The sequence below is a fragment of the Lutra lutra genome, chromosome 9 (assembly GCF_902655055.1).
Source record: "Lutra lutra chromosome 9, mLutLut1.2, whole genome shotgun sequence".
Lineage (NCBI taxonomy): Eukaryota > Metazoa > Chordata > Mammalia > Carnivora > Mustelidae > Lutra > Lutra lutra.
Window position 1 is genome coordinate 108,063,108 of NC_062286.1, and position 15,678 is coordinate 108,078,785.

Consider the following 15,678-nt stretch of genomic DNA (forward strand, 5'->3'; position numbering starts at 1 on the left):
GGATGTCCACCATCCAGGTCTTAGGCTGTGGTAATACAAAGAGTATCCCAAAGATATCAGTTCCTAATCCTTGGAAACTATTGATCTTACTTTATATGGAGGGGCGCCTGGGTGGCTCAATCGGGTGAGCATCTGCCTTTGCCTCAGGTCATGGTCCCGGGGTCCTGGGATTAAGTCCCGCATTAGGCTCCCTGCTCAGGGGGGAGATCCGCGCTCATGCTCTCTGTCTTTCATGGTCTCCCTCTCTTTCTTGCTCAAATAAATAAATAAAATCTTTGAAAAAAAAAATCTTACTTTATACAAAAAAATCTTTGCAGATCGGATTAAGAATCTTGAGAAGGAGAGATTATTCTAGACTATCTAAATGGGCCTTAAATGCAATCACAAGTGCCTTATAAGACAAAAGCAGAGGAAAATCTGACAGGGCAGTAGGTGATATGAAGACAGAGGCAGAGACGGAACGATGTAGCCGCACCAAAGCATGCCAGCAGACCCCAGAAGCTGGAAGAGGCAAGAACAGATTCTTCCCTTGAGTCTCCACAGGGAGAATGGCTCTGTCGGCACCTTGATTTCAGACTTCTAACCCCCAGAGCCGCGAGAGAATAAAACTCTGTTGTTTTAAGACACCCAGTTGTGGTAATTTGTGGGAGTGGCCCTAGAAAACAAGTACAATTATGATATTACCCTTTTCTGGAATTACCTGGGTGCCCTACTCTCTCCCACAAGACATACTTCATCACGGGGACTGTTTCTGCAGCTCACGGGTTGCCTCTCCAGGCAGCCTGCTAGGTCTTTCCTCCTACCACCTCCAGGCTCTAGTCTGAGTAGACACCCCTCCTCTGTCTCCCACGTTCCAGTGAACAATCCTCTCTCCTTGCTTTTGCCTCATTCTTTTATATGACCTTCCAGGGTCAATCTCCCTGTGAAATGCTAAATCCCTGGGGCCTTATTCCTTTTTATAGTTCCTAGACCTGGCACAGTGCTGAGGGCAAAGTGGCTTTTTGGTATTTGTTTCTTTGACAGGAAGAGGGGATGGATGCAGCTGTTCAGTGGCTGAAGGGGCAGACTCAGGGGTCCTCCAGGTCTCACATCACTGGCTAAATCTCACTGGATATGGGTAGATGGTGGCTCCACGCACAGGCTTCTCCCCTGTGAAGCTCTGTCACCGCAGCCTTCCAGGTTTCCCCACCCACACCCTATCCGGAAGCTTCCTGAGGCCTCAGGCCTGGGTGCTCCCTTCAGCTTTGCGTCTGCAGAGCTCTCATTTACTTTCTGCTTGGCTCTTCCTATGTTCTTCTCCTCTCTCTTCTCTCACTCTCCTGGCTCCCAATCCGCCGTGACTCACCACCTCAGACACTGCTCCCTTTTGTCATTATTTTGAGGAGTAGCATGATTTCGCTCATTATTGCCTTTGGGCTAGAACGGGAGCTGGCCTGCAGTGTTTTAATTCCCAGGGCCAAGCTGGGGGGCATAAAGCAACTGACAAGTTCAATAAGCTGGGGGTCACGTCAGTGTTCTAGTAATCTAGTTGCTCCAAGGAGGTGGCAGCTAAACCTGGACTCAGAAAATCAGCGACTGGGCTTCAGTCAAGGGGACGATGTTAGAGTCTTTTGAATTCTTCATCTATAAATTTGCTTTCCAACTCAGACTTCCTGGACAACATTTATAGTCGAATTTTAGTCTCTCCCAAAACCTGACAGTTTTCTCTCTATTAGCCTCCAAGGAAGATAGATAATGATTTTGTCTTTTTTTTTTTTTTTAAACATTAGGTAAGGGGACTCCCAAATACGGGGGTGGTGTGTGTGTGGTTTTATTCTTTTTTATGCTGTTGAGAAGCCACTATGGTGTTGTAACTATGGAACCTGGGCTCTGGGGGAGGTTTTAATAACTTATTCAAAAAATGGATCAATTATTTATTTATTGCTGCCTAACAAAATATCCCAAAACTTAGATGCTTAACACAACAAGCATGTGTTAATTCACAGAGTTTCTGAGAATTAGGATAAAGCAGCAGCATATTCTGGCTCAGGGTGTCTCATGAAGTTGTAGTCACAATGTTGGTTGAGGCTCCTACAATTTTCAGAAGGGCCTGGAGTAGCAGCTTCCAGAAAACCTTATTCATACACCAGTTGGCTGGAGACCTCAGTTCCTTGTCACACAGACCTCTCTACAGGGTTGTTTGAGTGCCTTTATGATAGCATAGCTGGCTTCTCCTAGAGCAAGTGATCCCAGAGAAAGAAAGGAAGAAGGCAGAAGGACTTTGATTACCTTGTCTCAGAAGTTACACACTGTCTTTCTACCTTATTCTATTCCTTAGAAGTGAGTCACTGTGCCCACACTTAAGAGGAAGAGAATTAGGCATCACCTGTTGGAGGAAGTGTTAAAGAATCTGCAGATATGTTTTAAACCACTTGGAGTGCCTTTCCTTCGAATAGCTCCAGAGAATGCAAACAAATCATTGTTACCACCTGGTATTTGAATGTTTTGCTGGGAGTTTGCAAGAAAGAGAATCATCTTACATTATAATCATTAGAATAGGGAAAAAATAATAGCATATAATAGTGAAAAAATAATGCTTATTAGGATCTGTGAAAGGATACTGTACTATCTTATCTTAGATCTGGATAGGTGATAGGATATGTGATAGGATTTGAGAAGAATAGTGGATACCACTGGCTTCGATCTCAAACTTTCTGTTTAATATATACAATATTAACTACCTATCTCATTGTGTTCTTTGATTCAACAATTCAACACCAAGTACCATGATAAATGAGCCCAAATCCTTGCTTTCAAGGCTGAGAGATGGAAGAAAACTATCCTAGAAACAGCCAAGCCCAGCACCGATAGAGAAACCCACCTGACCACAGATGAGCCTAGCAGAGACCAGGAGAACCACCGGGCTCAGATATGTTGAACTCTACAGAAACATGAGACATTAATATTTATTGTTGTATACCTCTGAGCTTATGTGACTATTTGTTACACAGCAGTAGTAACTGATACAAGTTCTCTGTCTAGTGGAAAAGACAAACAGAAAGGCAGATTTTATAATGTAATATGATATATCCCATACTCTAAGACTGGATAGGGTCTTCTGACAAGAGTGAGAGGGGAGGGCCTACATCTACCTCAGGGTGATCAGGGAAGCTGAAGACTTCTGGTGTGCCTGAATGAAGTCCTAAGGATGATTGCCAGCATGGACTAGAAGACTAAGGCTGGAGTGTGGGCCCCATCCCTTTCAGGTAAGTGCAAGGTCTTAGTAAGCTAGTGAGTAGTTGTGAAGGATGGGTCCGAACTTCTGGCAGCCACTGTATCATGAATCACTTCATATGTCCTGCTGAAGAGTTCGCTCTTCATCCCAAAGGTAACCACTGAAGGACTAAAGAGGCATAACATAATCAGACTGATGGTTTATTAAGCCCACCCTGGGAGTTGTGTGGACCCAGGCAGGAACTGGGGTGGCTGGTCTTGAATCTGTTCTCCTCCAGATATGGCCATGGGAAAGAAGGGGGCAGAGGAGGGAAATATTAGGAGGTGGTTCAGACAAGGCTTGGCAACTGGCAGAGTGAGGGGGTGGTACTTGGCTTCAGCTCCAAGGCAGAGAAGTTTGGAAGGGGGCGGTGGTAAGCATTTCCATGTGGGTCATGATGTGTTTGAAATGCCTGTGGGTGAGCTGAAAGGAGGTGTTTCGTAGGCAGGGGAAAAGCAGTTCTGTGCCTTGGAAGAGATGCCTGCAGCAGGCAGCAAACATAGACTCTGGAGCATCAGCCACAGGGAGGCAGTAACTGAAGCTATTATAGGCAAGGTTGGGTTTACATAGCATGAGAAGCAAACCAAATTTAATACCTTAGGGAAACACCGACACCTAAATGATGGGCAGAGGAAGAGAAACCAAAGGAGACTGAGAAAGAGAAGCCAGAGAGTGCGAGAAGACACAGAGGAAAGTGGTTGCACATAAAACAAAGGGCTTCGAAGTTGGAAGTTAACAGTATTACATATCACCATATCATGGGGAGGTAGGAGCATGGAGGACTGAAAAGTGTTTTGTTTGTTTGTTTTGTACCCAGAAACTATGATGAGTTTCATGGCTACTTGAGCAAGGAGTGAATCAAAGGTCAAGAGGGATGAGAGATGTATCGCCACTAGTATACAAGGACATACAGACAACAATGGACATTAACTACTGCTCAATAGGAAAACCATCCGTGGTCTCTTGGCTGCAGCTCTAACTTCAGCCATGAATAGGGAGAGAGTTCTGTGCAGGCAGGCTTTGACTCACTTTGAGCAGACAGCATCTTGCCTCTGGTATGTCCTCTGAATTTTCCTTTCTGTCCAGGGCTTTTCCAATATCATGGACACTAGTGAGAGCTGGCTCGGCCCCATATATCTAAGCTTGGAAGTATGGGGGAATTAACACTTCTGTGGGAGAATTAATACTTACCCACCCATGGGGATGCAAGCTAGTGAATAAACTCTTCTACCTTGCATTTTTTGACAACAGTCAAGATATGGAAATAGCCTAAATGTCCACTGACAGACAAAAGGATAAAGAAAATGTGGTATATGTATGCAATGAAATATTATTCAGCCATAAAAAAGAAGGAAATTCTGCCCATTTGTGACAATAGGCAAGGAGCTTGAGAACATTATGTCAAATGAAATAAATCAGACAGAGGAAAACAAATACTGTATGATCTTGTTTATACGTAGAATCTGAAAAAAGCCAAATTCAGAGTAATAGGGAGGAGTAAAATGATGGTTGCCAGGGGGTGGGGGAAATGGGGAGATCTGGTCAAGGGTACAAATTTCCAGTTATAAAATGGGTAAGTTCTGTGGATCTAACATTCAGCCTATAGTTAATGATTCCTCATTTTCTATCTGAAAGTTGCTAAAGAAGCAAATCCTAAACGTTCTTACTGTAACAGCACTCCAACCGGTCTTAAGGGTTAACTTGCTTTAAGCTATGGACTCCTTGCATTAAGTCACTAAGACTGAAATTCCTTGATCTATGTCAGAACTGACCTTCTTTCCTCAAAAGCTTCATTCCTTGAAGCCTAGAGGAGTGAAGAACCAAGTTTCCCAGAAGATGAGGTCTGACCACATTCAGAAACAGCTGCCCCAGAGGCCAGCAGGTCTGTGTGGAGTCTGATCAACATACGACTAATGACCTGGGCACCTGTTTCTCTTACATGTAGCTCCCCTCTCTTTTCCTGTGCCTTCCCCCTTTAAAACCCTTGGTCTTTTGAGATGTTGGTCCACCGTCTCCCCAGGTAGCCACCTTCCTGAATCAAGCAACCTCTCCTTTCCCACCCTCACTAGTCTTTCGAGTGCTGCTTTTTAAGCACTGAGCAGCAGAACCTGAGTTCGGAGCCAGTTCTCTGTTAACATTACCACACACACAAAAACTGTAACTATGTGAGGGGACAAGGTTAACTAACCTTATTGTGGTAATCATTCTGCAATATAAATATGCAGCAAATCATCTCCTTGTATGCTTTAACACAGTGTTTTATGTTAATTATGATTCAATAAAGCTGGGGGGAAAAATGCCTGCCTCTCATCTTTAGAGTGGACAGTTCTGAGAGGGATTCTGTAAACTTCTCACAGCTCACATAGAACTGAGCTCAATCATGAAGAGCAGTGCTATTGACAACACATGCTCATATTGGCCTTTCTTCCTCAGCTCCCTCACTTGGGCTCCCTGGGATCACCACTCAAATAAACTACTTGAATCTAAGCTCATATCTCAGGCTCTGTTTGGGGGGCAATCTAAATTAAGAATAAAATTTTTTTATACTAAAGATGTAAAATAAATACGTAGGTATCAACAGCTACTCAGCCACTGCACTCCCTCTCCTTTGCTGCTTTAGGTGGCCATGCTTTGTGTCACATGACCTTACTCTCCAAAAATAGCTAATTGAACCAGGAGCACGTGACTCAGCCCAGCCAATCCAAACACACTCTGGTCAGTAACCTATGATGTTGTTGCTGTTGTGAACCCGGGGGAGGAGCTATTGACCAAAAAAAAAAAAAAAAAAAAAAAAAAAAAAAGTCTCCAGCATGCAGATGTAAGCAATGAGAGCGGAAGCTGAAAGGTGGAGATGGATAGAGGGAATGGAGGAAATACCATAGCCACGTTATGAGAGAACAAAAGCAGTGAGTTAGGGCTGCTTCAGTGGCTCAGTCGACTAAAGGTCCGTCTCCTGGTTTTGGCTCAGGTCATGAAATTATGGTCATGTGGTGGAGCCCCGCTCTCTGGGGAGCCTGCTTGTCTCCGTCTCTCTCTGACCCTTCCCCACCTCCCTTTCAATGCTCACTCTATCTCTAAAATAAGTAAATAAATAAATAAATAAATAAATCTATCTTAAAAAAAAAAAAAAAAAAGGCAGTGAGTGAGTTACCAAAAGAATGTAAAGAGACCAGGTGCCTGGTATATATATGCAATGAAATATTGTTTCGTTGACTGTGGCTCAGTCCCTAAGCCTCTGCTTTCAGCTCAGGTCATGATCTCAGGGTCCTGGGGTGGAGCCCCGCATCAGGCTCACTGCTCTTTGGAGAGCCTGCTTCTCCCTTTCCCTCTGCTATTCCCCCTGCTGTGCTCTTTCTCACTCTCTCTATCAAAGAAATTAATTAATTAAATTAAAAAAAATATAAAGAGACAGAAGTGGAATTTCCATGGGGCTCATAAACAAGAAGAAGAGAGGAGTCCTGCATGCTCCTTGCGTTTTTTTTTTTTTAAGATTTATTTATTGATTTGAGACAGAGAGCAATAGTGAGTGTGTGTGCAAGTGCAAGGACAGAGGGAGAGGGAGAAGAGGACTCCCCACTGAGGAGACACGAGGCTTGACCAGGACCCCAAGACTGTGACCTAAGCTGAAGGTCGATGATTAACAGAGCCACCCAGGAACCCCTGTCTCCTTGACTTTTAATTCCATTTCCAGCCTTGTGACTCTTTCTGTGAGCCCCTTCCCCGCTCCTTTTTTCCACAGGACTGTTAATGAGACCATTCCCTGCAGCCACAACAGCCTCCATAGTCAGAGTGGCCAGAGGGAGATGCCTGAGGGGAGAAAGGTGATGTCATCATTTCCCCCTCCAAACCAATGCCCTTCCTTTCTCCCCCCTGTCTGCATCTGGCAGGCCAACTTGTGTTTCATGGGGGCTTTTGGTACCAAAAGGGGGTTTTATTAAAGCACAGGGACAAGACTCCTGGGCAGAAAGAGCTGTCTCGCATGGCAGCTCGTGTGAACTTCACCTCCTCCCTTCCCCTGGCTTCTGGTGGGGTTCAGCATATGGGAAACATCAGAAAGGCCAGGGATCAGAAGGTCGGAGGGGAGGGAAACTGTGTGTTTTATCTCCAGTTTCCTTCTACCACGTTGATGTAAATTAGCGCCATCTTCGCCCTGGCAGTCTTCTCTGTGTAATCCAGCCACCCTTTCCAGATTCAGGGAACTGGTCCTTTCCCTCCTGTATTTGGAACTATGGTTGGGAAGGGCCCCTCACTGATGCTAGCCCCAGGGGGCTGCACTCTCCCTCCTCGTTTCCCTAAACCTGCTCACCCTTCATAAATAGTCCCTGTTATTAATAGTCCCTCTAGGAGCCTGACTGTTATGGGAAGACAGTACACCAGAAGAGAGGGACGATCTTGAACCTGGAACTGGAAGGACAGGAACTGCAAATTTGTGCCTGATAATTACAGACTGCCAAGCTGCACTACTGCCGGAAACATTTTTCACATCGGGATGGAATTGTGTGAATTATGAATTGTGTGAATTATGCTCCCACTGACAACTGTACTTTTCCCCTTAAAATATAAGGTAAAGTCATGCTAAGAGAGAAGGAGATAAAAGGGTGGTGCAGGAGGGGTTCTTTTAGATCTGAAAGACCCCAGCAGTGAAAGGGAGAGCCTGATGAAGTTGGGGACTATAGCTGGTTGTTTTTACAACCATTTCAAAACTTCTTGTTGTAGTACAACGTATATGCCGTAAAGTGCACACATATCCTATTACATAGTTCAGTGAATTTTTGCAAACTGAACATACTCGTGTAATCAGTACGCATGTCAAGAAATAGGATATTTCCCATGCCCCAGAAGCTTCCCTTGTGTCCTGGTTAACTCACTAACCCTTAACCCCAAGGTTAAGGTAACCACTATCCTAAATTCCAACACTATGGATTAATTTATCCTGTCCTTAAATTTTATATTCATGGAATCAAATAATACGTTCTTCTTATTTCGCTTCTTGCATTCTACATTGAATTGGTAAGGTTTACACATGTCATTTCAGCATGTGGTTGTGGTTTCCTCATTCTTTTTTTTTTCTTTATTCATTTATTTGACAGAGAGACACAGCGAGAGAGGGGACAGAAGCAGGGGGAGTGGGAGAGGGAGATGCATGCTTCCCTCTGAGCAGGAAGCCCGATGTGAGGCTCGATCCCAGGACCCTGGGATCATAACCTGAGCCGAAGGCAGATGCTTAATGACTGAGCTGCCCAGGTGCCCCAGTTTCCTCCGGCTTGTTGCTGTATGTACTACATGTGTAAGCAACCATAATAGATTTCTCCATTCTATTGTTAATGGGGATTTACATAAATTTCAGTTTGGGACTATAATGAATATTTCCACTGTGAACATTCTAGTATGTATATGTCTTTTGGTGAACAAAAATGCACATTTCTGTTAGGTAGATACTTAGGAACAGAACTGTAAGTCTGTACACATTGAGTTTTGTAGATGCTGCCAAATGGTTTTCCAGAGTGGTAGTACCAATATACGTTGCCACCTGCTGGGCATGAGAGTTCCAAAGGGAACATACGTTTTTATTGGCGACAGTCCAAGTAATTGTGTGATTTTTTTTTAAGCTGTGTTCCCAAGAATCCCAGGTACGGGGGTAATCAGGCAGAGTTTGGGGTTTGTAGTCCAAGGCTGAAAGGCAGAAAATTGAAGCTGCCAACATGAGAGTGGAAAGTGTTGTGCCCTGGGGCTCTTGCCAATCTTGGAAGCTGGAGTTATCGTTAGATAGCTTAGAAGAAGGAACTAGAAGTTTAGATGAGTTTGAAGGACACAGGGAGAGATGTAAGCCCATGAGAGAAGAGAGGTGTGAAATATTCTGTTCAAAGAATGAGTTTAGAGAAATGTTGGATGAGTTGAGACTGAAGATGAACAGCTTGAAAGAGAAAAGCCTCAGGCTGGAGGAACTTGTAATCAAGGTCACCTTGATGCCAGCCATGAAAGAAGAGAGGAGGGCCAAGGAACACAGGTAGGGTTATTTCGAGAAGATGAAAGAGAAGGAGACTGCAAGTGGCTTGCCCCATGTCCTCCAGTCTTTGCAGTCACTATTTCTATTTAAAAGTTTCCTTTTATATTTCTTTCTTGTTCCCTTTTAACTAGTTATGTCAGTTCCACCTGCATTTTCTTCTGTTATGGCTTTGCCGGAATTGCTCAACCTTATCTTCTTTGGTGTTCCTTTTTCCCTTTCTTCCTCCTCATGCTGAACTTTCTAGCCCTCTGCCTCTGGGTCTTCAGGATTCAAAACAACAACAACAAAAAATAAAAACAAGTCTTCCTTATTACTTTTCTGCTATCATCTGAAACCTTGGCTCTACCACCAGTATTTAGAACTTTATCTTTGCCATCTATTCTACAGTTGGCCTTAGCTATTTGTTCTCCAAGTTATTCTGAAATGGTGGCTTTTAAAGGTTTTATTTTATTTTTTGTTGTTTTGTTTTGTATTTTCTTTTTTATCATTGGAAGGCCTTTCAAACAAAATCTCAGTTGAAACCCTATATAGGGAGCAGGAGACTGTGGAACTGTTGTTATGATGTGAATGATGCCCCCTAGGTGGAGCAGTATGCAACCTGTACAACTGTATGCAGTGCATGTAAGACAGTTCTTTCTTTTTTTTTTTTTTTTAAGATTTTATTTATTTATTTTTCAGATAGAGATCACAAGTAGGCAGAGAGGCAAGCAGAGAGAGAGAGGAGGAAGCAGGCTCCCCACGGAGCAGAAAGCCTGATGTGGGGCTCGATCCCAGGACCCTGGGATCGTGACCCGAGCCGAAGGCAGAGGCTTTAACCCACTGAGCCACCCAGGTGCCCCTGTAAGACATTTCTTAAATACACATTCAGATTCTCTTGTCCCTGTCTCTCATTCCAGCTATTGAAGTGGGAACCAGTTTTATGCAGACTTCAATCAACCTCATACAAGTGTGAACTGATGGTGCCTTACCTCAGCCCCACCTCTCACTTCTGCCCTAGAACTTCATTTTCCTTGAGAAGAACCCCTTGATATATGTGTGCACAACCCAGAAATACAGGGCTGTCCCATGACTGAGCCTGACCAAAGGGAGATGAAAGAGGCTGAGTAAATCTCCCTTTCTTGCCCCAGGAAAATTGTCCTGATGTGCATTTCTCAAGATTTATCAGTTGCTTCATGGGAATTAAACACCCAGGTGCCTATACCATTGGCTAACTCATGCATTCTTGCATTAGCTCTCCCTCTTTCGGCATTTCCCTCTCCCGTCACTCATTCCTGCTCCCTGAAATCACACTCTCAAATTAACTACTTTGACTTCTTCCTCTGACTGAGGCTTTGTTTTCTGAGGAGCCAGCTGGTAACACCTCCTAACTTAACCTGCTGGGGGGAGGAGAAAAGTACTTCCAAGGCACTCTGGTGATTCTTCTTCGTTTGAAATGAGTGTTCTGGAAGAAAGTTATATTGAGACAGTTAGTAGGGATATCTTGACTGAAGAACTGCTCATTATTCTTGGAGCTGGACACATTATTTGTATTTAGGTGCATACATGAAAGTTCAGCAGGCAGAAATGGAAATGGGCCATTGTCATGGTCAGATCAATAGGTGTGGAAAACAAAGTGGATTTTTAGTGGGGAGGTATAAAAGCTCTAGTCCCTTAGAGAATCTGCTTGGCCTAGATTGGAATTTTGCCTTTAATAACAGATGAGAATAAGGGTTTAGGTCTCTAGGGCTTTCTATCTGCACAGCCTCTGAAAGTTTAAAAACATACACCATTAGCACTTGCCTCATCTTTCCTAAACTGGCGGTTGTCACAGTTCCTTTAAAGAAGTAAGACAGTGCCTCAGAAGACAGCAGTCACCTCCCACACCCCCACTCCCCCAGACACCCAGGATACATCTTGTGTATACTTAAGCTGTCTCTGACACACATAATTTCTTTTTCATCCCTGAGTAATCAGTCTTCTTTATCCTCTTAGCAAAGAGAATGGTGTATTTTTGTACAGAAAAGATTGGGAGGAAAGGAAAATAAAAGAAAGCCCTCTCCCCCAAGAAATACCAGTATAAATTCCCACAAGGTAGCAACAAATAAAAGATGGCAAGGAAAAGCCACAGAAGCTTCTCGAATGAGGGTGTTTGTCAAGTGCTGGTTGAGGATCCAGTTCTATTTTGAACATTTTGAAATTGTTTTTTTTCAAATTCTGTTGTTTAGGGGTTAATGATGGTACTGAAACCCTGCTGCTGTGAATAGGAGGGATTAGTTTCTCTATTTTGGGATTAAGGTCAGTCTTATCATCCACAGGCTGCCACATCCTGTCAGCAATCCTCAGTCCTACGATCATTCTGCTCATAGTTCTCAAATCCTCCCTTGGGCTGCTGGCCTCTCAGAGCCCTAGACCTTTTCTTTTGAATATTACTAAAAAGGAAGGTTATTGGCATGAGTCCACTCTAAGACACATGGAGGGCTCACCCTAACCTTTCATTTCCATGAGATTCTTTTTTTTTTTTAAATATTTATTTATTTATTTTGGAGAGAGAGAGAGAGAGAGAGAGCACACAAGCAGGAGGGGCAGAGGGAGAGGGAGTATCTCCAGCAGACTCTGCACTGAGAGCAGAGGCTGATGTGGTGCTCGATCTCATGACCCTGAGATCACGACCTGAAAGGAAACCAAAAGTCTGATGCTTAAATGACAGCCCCACTCAGACGCCCCATTTCCATGAGATTCTAAAGACACAGAGGAGAGTAGAACTTCACAGGCCTCTTTGAGGTAGCTGTAGATTGACCATGAAGATAGCCATATTATTCACCCTTTTCTTTGCACTAGGACTTTGAAGATTTCCCCAATAAGAAGTGTAGTATATTTCCCTATATCTTGAATTTGAAGGTCCTGTCACCAGCTTTGGCCGATAGACTGTGGTAGAAGCAATAACCATTTCCTCTCTTTCTGACTTTGTCATGAGAAAAAGTACCAGCTGACCTCCTGGAGAACATGATACTACACCATCTGCCAACTTCCAGAGGCTAAGCTGCCCAGGTGACCTGTAGTTGACTGTAGTCATGTGGGGAACCCAGCCAAGACCAGAAGAACTCCCAGCCAAACCTAGCTCAAAATGCCAAACTGCAGAACTGCAAACTAAATAAATATTTCTTGTTTTACGTCACCATGTTTTGGGGGCAATCAGTTACAAAGCAGTAGAAAACTACTACGGAGGGGTCCACCATATTTTTTGGATCCTTTGTCCAGTTTGCCTTATTATCATTAAGGGTATTGGCAGCCATGAAAACAATACATAATATGAGGAGTAGAACTGTAGAGTGTACAACTCATTTGGGAATAATTCCCATTCTGGACATGAGCAATGGCAAAAGCAGTATTAATGTTCTTGACTTTAATGACCTACTAGATGTCAGAAAGACTGGTTGAACTTCAGTGATGAAAAATTTAAAGCACATTTCTCTACAGCAGTGTCTTGGGGGAGACACTCAGAAGCTGGCATGTATCTAATGAGAATATATTGCCTGAGGTAGGGCTTCCCCAGGAGCAGACCCGAGACAAGGATTTCAGGGGAAGTAGTTTATTTGAGAAGAGATTCCAGGAAACATAAATAGTGAGGTGGGAAAGAGAAGAAAAGACAGCCAATAAATAGTGATAAGTACCAGGCAAGGTATCACATGAACTGGAGATTGATTCTGCTGGGGAACTCTGGCAGATAGGGTAGAACACACAGCTCAAGGCTACCCCAATCTGGGGCCAAGGAAACTGGGCATCTATCTACTCACCAATTGCCATCCGCCCTTGGTTAAGGACTGCTTCCCAGGGCATTAAAACTTTAGCAGTTCTGGTGTTCTCTGTCCCAAGACAGAGAATTTGCAGTGTTCTTCACTGCAAACAACCTTTTGTGAGTAGAGGTAAGTGCTCAAGAGGATATGGGCAAGGCACAAGCAGTGTCTAGTAGAAGGATGATGGGCCACATTTTTCTAAATTGCTTGTGGAGAGAGGATCATGAACTTAAGGCAGGAAGCCCACTGAACAGAGTGGTCTTGAAGCTGTGTTATGGCAAGAAGCTGAAGGAGCTAAGGACAGTGAGATGGTGAGATGGTGGGTGGGAAACATCAGCTGGGGGCTCCCCACCTGGGATTGGGACTCCTGAGTAGATAGCTGGAGCTTTGGCAACTCATCCTGGAAGTAGCTGTGGGCATTGGAATTCATTGACTTGTTAATGGTTTACTTTTCTTTAGTTTCCTTGTTTCCCAAAGTCTCCTACATTCTAGGAGATGGATTTGAGTTTCCAAATCCTAGATGGACAACTTGAGATATATGACTAACTTGCTTGAAGGTAAACTAGTATGTCAATGACTGTATGAAGAGCACCCAGAGCAAGGACCTTGAAGTCAACAATTTCTCCTCTCCTAAGAGAATTTAACTTGATGTTCATCCCTTGCACACTGTTTGCTACATCCTCTGGTTTGCATCCTTCCTTTCTGAGCCAAGGATTTTGCAAGTTTCTTCCAGACAGTGTGGGAAATAGTTAAAATTGGTGTTGACTGAGTTGCAGAGGAGGAACTCCAGGATTATTAAATGACAAGATATAGTTTTTATGTTTGTTTTCTCACTCCCAACCCCTGCCTCTCAAATGAGTTCACTCTGGACATATTGCTTTAGTTACTCCAAACCTTGAAGAATTCTCTACTTAAACTTCACTTATCTGTGAGGTCTTCCCCAATCATTCTATCTTAAAATAATACCCTGTCCACCTTCTGCCCTCTTTTTACCCTTCACTGCTTACATTTCTGTGTGACACCTACCATCTGATACACTTCATACTTGATTTGTTGGTTTATCTATCTCCCTTAGCTTGAATATAAATTCAATGAATGCTTGAGAATTTTCCCTGTTCCTTCTGCTGCCTCTTCCCCTCCCCCTGCCCTGTGTACTCCCAATACTCAGAACAGGATCTGGCCTAAAATCTCAATAAATATTACATGAATGAATGAAGGAATGAATCAAAGGTGTTCACTACGACTTTTGACTAAGAAATCCAGCACATTTGTCTTTGCTGCTCTTTGTGAAGCCAAATAACTCCTGAAGTTTCCTGGCTGGTTGAACTGAGAGAGGCACAATCCTGGATTTCTCTTCCAAGCTTCCCTATAGCTTTGGAAGTACACATCTGGTTCGAGTCACATCTATATCACTTATTAGCTGAAAGGTATTGTTCAAATAAACTATTAATTTCTTCTTCCACACAATGGGCTAATAATTCCCACTTTGTAACATTTTTAGGAGTGTTTAATTAAGTTGACACAAATAAGGCACTTAACACAGTACCTGGATGTAGTAGATGACCACCAAGTATGAATCTTCTTCCTTTTCTCTTAATTTCAAGGGCAGTCATCAATTGGCTGCCCAATCAGTGACACAAAGATTGGTAAAGTTGGTCAAAGGAGAGGATGGGGGAGGGTGTGAAAGAAGGACAACAAACTAGAAATGGAGAGGCTCCATCCTAGGCTGCTCCTAGGATCTGGGACCACTTTTCACCTTTCGGTTGTTTGTAGAAGGGCCATGGATGAGGATGGCAGAAGATTTAGCCTTTCCCTAATCATTATGTTTCTAATGTACTTCCTGAGTTGGTTCCTACCCAGAGCTGATTCATTCCCAGGGAGTATGTCCTCTTTTAGCCAAAAGGAACTGACTGCATAAGAGTTGAGGCTAGACAAACACAATTATCCAAGGAAATGGTTTTCAGAATGAATTATGTGATGGGCCTTAAAGCAAAATGCTTATATCTTGACTTTCATGTATCCAGTATGGGGTTTTAATTACTCATACAATGTGGGAAGACACCTGAGAGGAGAAGAAATTTGGGACAGGATTTTCTAATATTACTCATATATTGACCCCTTAGCAGCTCTGACATATGTAAAGAATACTTATCTACTTTCTCTATCTTCTAGCAGCCTCTCTATGACTTTAATTTTCAACAAGAAATGTATTATTATAGTCGTTCCTCAGAATAACTTCCCTGAGCATCTGGTTATGTCTAGAACTTCTTCTGAGGCTTGAGAAGAGGGTGAGGAACTGCAAACAGTTATTGAGAGTGATGAGTTTGTCATCACTGTTTCCACTAACTTTTCTAGCAATCCCCCAGAACTGCTTTCAGGGGTGAAATTATCTGGTGGCCGATCAAGGCAACCAGGACAAATTCATCTGTATCACTATTATGAGGTGAAAGAGGGAGGCAGAGGAGGAGATGGAGGTGAGGGAGATGATGGTGGTGATGGTGAAGGTGGTGGAGAAGGTGGAGGTGAGGGCATTGGTGGTGGTGGCAGGTGACGATGCTGGTGACTGGGAAGATGGCAGTGATAAAGATGGAGATGCTGAAGATATTAGGTAAGATGAGGGAGAGGTGGTAGAGGAAGTGGAGAGG